The following is an 8969-nucleotide window of genomic DNA, read 5'->3' on the forward strand; positions in this document are numbered from 1 at the left end:
AAACTCAAGTCCAAAGAGAGAGAGAGTAATGAGGACCATTTGGGAGCCCAGATGGGTTAAGCTCTGTAGGGAATTTGGAGGTAGAAAAGCCAACTCTCTTTTTGGAGCATTGAGACTTATTTGCAATGAATTATTAGTGATGAGTCAGGGATGAGGGCGAAAGGGGAAGTAGTAATTGCTGAAGGAGCACAAAGGGCTTCCTGATGAATAAATCAGAAAGTCTGTGCCCCCAACCCCTCTCGAAGGGATTAGCATCCTTCCCCAGGCAGAACTTTGGAGCCTCTGAGTCTTCTCAAGAAGGTGTCTCCTCCCACCTTGGTAGGAATGAGTCCTCCTATCTACGTGTTCATGTTTGGTCATTCCAAGGATGCCAGGGCATGTGAGATGTCTCTCCCCTGCCACATTTTCTTTGGCTCTTTTGCTTTTCTAGAATGGTTGCTGGGAACGATGGAGGAGTTCTGCTCTTCCCCAGGGACATTCGTAGGTCCTTCCCTGGCTTCTCTTTCTGGAGGCATTGAGCTTGTCTGCAATGGAAGAAATGTGGAAATAAAACAAAACATGGGTGCAGTAGCTGCGAGAAAGGCCCATCTCCCGGTTCCTCTTGTTTTCCTCCCCTCTACCCTGTGTGCCATGTACTTCCAAACCCCCTTATTACTCATGGCTGCCCACCATCTGCTTCCTCCATTGTCTCAACAGCCCAGATCTACTGCTCTCTTTGCAAGACACAGCAAACGGCGCTGACTGGGCTCTACTCAGTTTGCTTCCTTCTGCATGGATCAGAGTCCAGTGTGGTTAGTGGCTCTTGTGACTGAATCTTATATCCTTCCATCATCTGGCAATCCCTAAGGAAGCAGAGAGGCGAAAGCTCCCATTCCTGGGGTCTGGGGATGGGTTTGCCCACACACTCCAAGGCTGGGAGAGGGGGAGGAGGAGTAGGCAGGTATTGGCTTGGGGTTTACACTGATGGGAGGACTCTGGAAAGACTTGTGGCTTTTTTTTTTTTTTTTTTTTTTTTGGTACAGGAAGGGACTAAGCTAGAGGACCAAAAAGGAATTGGAGGGGTGGGTAGGTAGGGAAAGGGAGAGAAAGGTCCCTTACTAACATCCTTCCTCTGGAACAGGGCAGGACTCCAGCATAACAGAAATATCACCCTGGGCTTGCCTTCTGAACTCACTTTTAGGAAGCACCTGCACACGATACTTGGAAATAATATTCCTGCCAGAGTTAGCTCTGGGCTTCGAACCCCACGGGGATGGGCTGACCAGAGTGACTTGGTCTTCCTGGATTTTGGTTTCCTCCTGTCAGTGCAGGGATCTGAACAAGGTGGTCTGCCCACGTGGAATTGCCCTTGCCACATTAACTCAAACCTCCGTTGCCTCTTGAGCTATCTGCCCTCCAAAATCCCTTGGATCGCCTTGAATCTTGATCACCTTGGGTAGATCCAAAGGAATCAGCTTGCTTATGGCTTCACAGCACCTTAAGAACCACGTCCTTGGTGGAACAGAAGGCACCAGGCAAAAGGCTGTAAAGACAGCTGATCAACATTTGTGCCCCAACACAAAGTGTTCAAGGGTAGGAAAACCTGAGACTTAATGCAGGCACTCCCCAGATCTTTCCATGATACTCTAGACTCTGGGATCCCTCCCCGCCAAGTCAGCTGAATGAGTTTTCTCTCTGCATAAAGACCACAAATACTTTCCTTCTTCCCATTTCCCTTGGTCTGGCATGGAGGAGGAAGAAGGAACCTGTGCTCCCATATCAACTAGACAGACCTCGTCCCATGTCTTCTCGGGGTGATCAGAGGGGAGGAGGAAGAGGCTGCCAGACTGTGGGCTCCTCGGGGATTTCGCAGGGTTTGCTTTTCTCAGCACTGTCTGCAGAGGTGAGGACATGAATTAAAGAAAGAGCAAAGATTTACTGTTCTCACATCTTGGCGGCGAGTCTTGTATTTGTACAACAGATCCACAGAGGAGGGGTGGGCGCAGGTGAGAGGGGTGCTGGCTTTCATGGACAGTCGGGCCCTGCATAGTTTCTCTGTGGAGAGTTGGCCCTTGTGGTGCTGAGGGTGAGGTAGAAGAGGTGTATGTGGACTGGGTTTCTCCATCACCACCCAGTCTGCCTACAAGTGAGATGGGGCAGTGAGGGGGTTGGGGGATCACTGGAATCTGGGTGTCTAGTAGTGTGTTACCATGGAGACCCCCAAAAGAAGGCTTGTCTGTCACATAAGGTCCTCATAATAGGTATGTTTAGGAATGACTTTTTTTTGAGACAGTTTTGTTTGCTAAGTAGCCCAGGTTACCCTTACATCCAAGATCCTCCTGCCTCAGTCTCCCAAGCGCTAGGATTATAGTTATGAGTAACCACACCAAGCTAGTCATGACTTTATCTTGGCCTGGCCTGGGCCTGGGCAAAGAATGGGAATTGTGATCTTTCAGCTGACTGTGCTGTTTTGTACAGTCCAATGTCAGCTTATGTGTGATCAAGCCTGTTATACATCCATGTTCTGATGATATCTCATATCTCTTAGACTACAAAAATTGGCTTCTTCTTCCTCCTCCTCCTCCTCCTCCTCCTCCTCCTCCTCTTCTTCTTCTTCTTCTTCTTCTTCCTCTTCCTCTTCCTCTTCCTCTTCCTCTTTTTCCTCCTCCTCCTTCCTCCTTCCTCCTTCCTCCTTCCTCCTTCCTCCTTCCTCCTTCCTCCTTCCTCCTTCCTCCTTCCTCCTTCCTCCTCCTCCTAACAGGTCAAAACTGTTTTTGCAAGATGATTTTATCCATGGTGTGTGTGTTTCTGTATACACACATGTACACATGTGTGCATGTTGTGAAGAGCTTAATGGAACTAAAGAAAGAGGGGAGAGGGCATGAAAGACAGCTCAGTGATTAAAAGCTCTTCCAGAGCTCCTGGGATCAATTCCCAGTACCCACATGGCAGATAACAATTGTTTATAACTTTAGTTCCAAAGAATCTGGCACTCTCTTCTGGTCTCTTCAGGTACTGCACACACATGATGCACATACATACATGCAGGCAAAACACCCATACACATAAAATAAAATAAAAAAAAAAGCAATCAAGAAGAGAGGAAGTTTGAGGAGAGAGACAGCAGAGGCAAGACCGTATAGGATCTCTCCCTGTGACAGATGTATAACACTTTTAGGCCTGGTCAAGAGGGTAGATTGAGACACACACACCACACACCACATGCCTAAGAAAGTAATGTCAAGTTAGTATGTTTTTGAATTTGAAGTATTTTATCTTCTAACCAGAGCAAATGTACCCTTTTAAGGATATGGACAGCTAGGTTCAGATTTCAAGCTCTGGCATGAGAAATGCTGGCTGGTGCCCAACTTCTATCCCCAGGCCCGCTCCAATCTTTCCTACAAAGGCCTCTATATCACTCTATGATACTCTGTCCTGCTCAAGTGACTGTCCTCTGGTTGAGTCCGTCTTTGGGGAAGAGCTCTGTGCAACTTTGCTAAACAGACTCAGGACCATTTGAATCCTATGGTCTAGGTAAAAATAACCTGGCTTCTGGGTAGCCACATGATTGCAACTGTGTGAACTGATCCTTAGAGAGGGTATATAGCCAATGAGGGACTGGGGCCACAGGTCCCAGATAACAGTGTGGCTAGTTGGGCTCTTCTGACTTAACCTTTAAGAAAGCATAGTTTTCAGGATTATCCAAGGGCGGGCTGATTTCTACCTCACCCAGCAACTTGGCTCTGCAGGGTAAAGAGCCCTGTGCAGTGACCTGTCATTGTGTGGAGGTAGGGCTTATGCTCCTCTGCTCTTCAGAGGGCTTGATAGCTGCTCTTGCACAAAGGACTAGATGGAATGGCTGCAACAGACCTCGCCTGTGGCTCCCAGCCCCCTAACATACCACAAAGCATCCCTGAATCCAGGGAGCTGCATTTCCACACAAGCCCCAGCCTCTTAGCAGTCCCTGGATTAATTTTCAGTGGAAAAATACCCAGAGTGATTCATTATGATCCCCACTCTCACTGCCGCCCAGAATTTAAATGAGATAAACACGGAGGAAAATTCTAGTGTACAAATAGACTGCACTCCAGAACTCTCACAGAGCAGACTTCAATAAATGCTAGGGCGAGTGAAAGCTAATTAGGAAAACCGGGTGTGCAGGGTCAAGGAAGGGGGTTGGCTGCGAAGCCATATGCATTTTGAAGAAGTCTGGGCTAAGCCAACTCACCAAAGGGGGATGCTCAGAAAAGAGGAGAAAAAATGAGAGCCGGCCAGGGCCAGGTGGGATGTGGAACCTGTCATCACTCATGCACAAGTTGATGTGGGGCACAGGGAATGTAGGTGAGGAGGAGAGAGGGGTGGGTGCTGATGCAGAAGCCTGGAGCTAAGTAACCAGCCCAGTGAAGTCCAAGGACGTTGCTGTGGTTCTTAGATCTTTATGCAATGGACTAAAAACACATGCCTTGCCTAACTTACAGAGCAGGTGGGAGAACAAGCCTTCTTGGGGCTATTATAACAGCATATCTGAGACGTATAAGTAAACACAGTTTCTTTGGCTCATGGTCATGTCATTGAGAAGTCCAAAATCAAGGGGCTAGTTCTTTTTTTTCTTCCCTCTCCTTTAAAGACGGTCTCATTGTAGCCTAGGCTCACCTCAAATTTGTTATCTAAGTAGTCAAGGGAGACCTTGAACTCGAGGTCCTTCTGTCTCCTGGTCTACTGAGTGCTGGGGATAGAGGCTTATTCTACGATGCCTGGCTTATGTGATACTCATAATCCTCAGGTCTCCTGTACACGAGGAGACATTTCAACGGGACAGTTCTGGAGAGACCGATCCTCCTGTGTCAATCTGTGGCAGAAGTTTGGGTGGGTAAAAGGATGTAACAGGCTGAGATGGGCCATACACACACATTTCCTTTTATTGAAAGCACTGATCTATTTGTGAGGAATGAGCCTTCCGGGTTAGACGTCTCCTTAACATTGTTCACTGGAGAATAATAGGTTTGGCATGGATACTCTCTTGGGGGATGGGCATTCAAATCACACAAAGAGCAAAGTCAAAGTAAGAAGAAAGGTCCGGAAGTTGGGTATAGCTGGGCAAATGTAAAATGTGGCTGTGTCCAGCCTCTATCAGAAATGCTGCCAGTTGCCTTGTTTATCCTGGAAAACTCCATTTATTGAATGTGCATATTTTGAGTGTCATACCAAACTTAAGCCTTGAGCACTAGAAATAGTAAAGTAACTCCCGCAGAGGGAGGGCAGAGAGGGAGAGGGATCCAGTGAACGAATTTACCTAGGAAAGGACCGTAGTAAAGCCTAGTCATCGTCAACAGAGAGAGGCACGACAGGGCTCAGAACTCGAGACCAAATGCCCAGCCCGACATAGAAAGAGCATCTGTGCCACCACCCCAAGCCTCTCCGCAGGATAGGCCACGGATCATTGTGGAAGAAGAGGCAGAAGGAGAGTAAAGCCATGGGCCGGGGAGGGTGCTGTACAGTGTTGTCTTCTGGACATGGCGTGGCTGCTGCCGCCATTACTCACAGCGGCGGTGGTGGCCCACCCAGGATGAACCAGTCAAAAACTCAGCACAGAGGAGGTGACTAACCTTCAGGGTCTGGCCCTGGCTGAGAAGCTACCAGCAATGGCTAACAGAATAGGATATGGCAACTGGTAGGCTCCCCATGCCCCAGTGAATGGCACCATGCCTGCACACACATGAGTAGCACTAACTGGAACTGGTGGGTTATATCAAAAAGATACAAAGTTGGGAGATGTCCTGAGGAAGCTATGTGGGGGTTGGGAGGAGGAGAGAAAACCAGCCTGGCCTCAGAGGTCTGGCTGGCTAGCTGGAGCCAATGCCATGGTACATTGCTTACTCTCAGCAAGAGCATGACCGTGACCATGGGCTATTTAAGACCTCGACAGAACTCCTTTGCAATCATTTACAGAGAAACGCTTGTTGACAAGAAAGACCCGACACAGTAAATGTGGAAATTGCCCACTTATTATCAGCAGGCTTTAAGAAAGCCGGGAGAGGTAAACAATGTTTCCATCGTAACCCCAGAGGTGTGTTTCCACTCCGGCATATCTGCACAGGATAAAAAGACAGACTGGTACCGCTAATCCATGACTTGGCTAGCTTTGGTAAGACTATTTTTAATAGAGAACACGAAGAGTCTCTTCTTGTATTGTGGTTCCCCCTAAATGTGTTTCTGTGCACACACACACACACACACACACACACACACCCCACAGTGGGGGGTGGGGAGGAAGAGGGAGGAGAGGGAGAGGTAGATACATTTGGCTCTCAGAATGTTGAGACCCTCAGTTGATGCCTAGAGCCTAGCCCTGGCCCTGGTCCTTCCCTGTGTGCCTCTGGGTCTCAGGTTTCTCACTTGGACAATATGGGCAATAGGGCCTTGTGTTATTGCTGCAGAACTGAAAAGAGATCAAAGGTATTACTTTAAAAGCACAAGAAACAGATGACTTAGAAGCACAATTTCCTTTGGAAGGGCAGCCTCTGTGTATATGGGAGGTGAGTAGCCATGGCTACTCATTCTCTTCCCTCCCTCCCTCCCTCCCTCCCTCCCTCCCTCCCTTCCTCCCTCCCTCCCTCCTTCCCTCTGTTTCTCTTCTCCCTGCCATTCCTTTTATATTGCTGAACTCCAGTGTGTGCCAGGACATGCAGATAAACATCCCACTATCTCAACAGGCACTGGCAACCCGCTGAGGAGCATGGAGGTATAGGCCAGTAATTTTGGTTCAGGACCAGGTAAAAGGTACCACAGGGGCTTCAGAGCTGTTTTTGGACACTCCATTTGATTTGGGTTTTGAAAGATGAAGGTCAGAGCTGAGCTGAGCTGAACTGAGCTGGAGAATATGGTAAGGGGGAAAAGAGAGAACAAATGCATTTGGGAATAGCTTGAGAGTTCCTGACGCTTTCTAGGAAATAGCAGGTATGGGTGGCATGAGACTGAAGGCTGGGGACAGCCATGTGTGGAGGCAAGGTTGCTTTGCCCTCGTCTGCTGTGTGGAATCTTTCTTTATTATATGGGTGGGAAGAGTTCCTGGAAGCTTTCAGGAGAAAAAGCCATAGTCATGGGTATAAAATCTCATCTTTTGTGGAGTTTTCTTGCAGGCAAAGAAAAGCAGCTGGAGGAAAAAAAAAAAGTGTACAGAAGTTACAGGAGGATGTGGGCATGGAGGAAGCTTCCTAACGGGAGCTGGGCGAGAGAGGTGTGAAGGAGGCGCAGACAAACACAAGCTTGCCACCACCATTGCTACAGAGGGTTTCAAACACCCCTGGGAAACAAAATGCCCATTTGGTGTTCTTAATATGTAAGAGGTAAATACAACAGTTATTACTGTGTTTCTGGTTTGTAATTCCTAACTGATGGACTGTCATGTTGGTGCATGCTGTAATCCCAGGATTTGGGAAATTGTGAGTTTGAAGTTAACCTAGACTATAGAGGGAGACTCTAATTTAAACAACAACAATAGCAGCAGCAGCAACAACAACAACAATCAACAAACCAAAAGAAAAAAAAACAAACCTTAATTAATGATAATTACCTTGGATCAGTGTGGACAATGAGAGCACAGGAAGCTGAAGTTAGGGGTGCAGGGTGACATATCAGATTCTACAGCTGCATCGGCCTTCATACTCAGCTTGTTTCCGGAGTTTGGCTTTGGTCGCCGAGCACCCAGAAGTTCTGATTTACACATTAGGTAATTTCTGTAATAGCAAAGGGATTCCACAGCATGCCGTTTAGTCTCAGGATACACTGTAATTAAAAGGGAAACCTGGGCTCAAAATCCTGCCTAAGGACGAGTTAATGTCTCATCTTAGGTTAAGGAACTGGTGATTTCTATGTATTGTGGTTTAGATGATTAAAACACATGTGACATAAAATTTAAATCAAACCGTTTGAGAAGCCCCACACCATATACGGAAGCTGAAGATAAGCGAGCTCTGTATTCCTTTTGTATTATTGCGACAGAATAACTGACTCGGATTAAGAGAGGGGGGTTGATTTCAGCTTCAGGTTTCAGAGGGTCTTTAATCCATCACGACTTTGAAGGAAGGGTGGGGCAGCTCTGTCGGTGGCGGCAGATGCACCGAAGCTATTTGAGTGCTCTAACCACTGAGCCGCCTCTCCAGTCCTGAGGTGACTGATAGCCTTATTGTTTTTATTTTGTAGATGAGAAAATCAAGTCACAAAGAGAGGTCAAGCAGTTGCTGAAGTACAGCTGGGGAGTGGCCAGGCTGGAGTTTGAATCCAGCAGGCTGACTGCATCCTTAATTGCTGTGTCCTGCTGTTATTTGTCCTGGCTCACATTAAACCTCCACATGAGGAGTGTCTTTCCATTGGGAATGAATACTGCATCTCTCTTTTATTTTTGTCCTACGATGTCTCAGTGCTAGTTATCATTTGTGAATATTTATGATAATGTCCAGAAGAGGACTCAGTAGAAACGAAAGTCTGTATACATATATACATACATACATTCACAAATGGCAGGTCTGTATACTTATACATACAAATGTTACAGTCTGTACACACACACACACACACACACACACACACACACACACACACACATTTATTTATTTAAAAAAAATGACCTTCCTGGAGCTGGACTTGAGCCACTTGAGGCCTAGGTGATGCTCCCAGGTGTCACAAAGTCAGTAACATCTATGGGGCTGTAAGCTAGGTAGTCTCTCTTTTCTCTTCTAGCTACAGGATCGAGGGTACTATAAGACAGGTCTGGCACAGAGAGTAATGGAATGCTCTGGGTGGGGTGTGGCCCGGGCTTCTGACTCCTCCTTAGATTTAGTCTCAGTTGCCGTTGGCTTTTCCAAGTTAGAGACACACCCCAGTGAAGCATCCACTGCAGGAGGCTGGCAAACGTAGGGAATGGGAATCAGAAGCGGCAAAGCAGCTGAAGCCGACAGCATGCACTGCGTAGCCCCTATGTATGCAGCAGT

This window comes from Mus musculus, chromosome 9, assembly GCF_000001635.26.
Source record: "Mus musculus strain C57BL/6J chromosome 9, GRCm38.p6 C57BL/6J".
In the NCBI taxonomy this organism is placed as follows: Eukaryota; Metazoa; Chordata; class Mammalia; order Rodentia; family Muridae; genus Mus; species Mus musculus.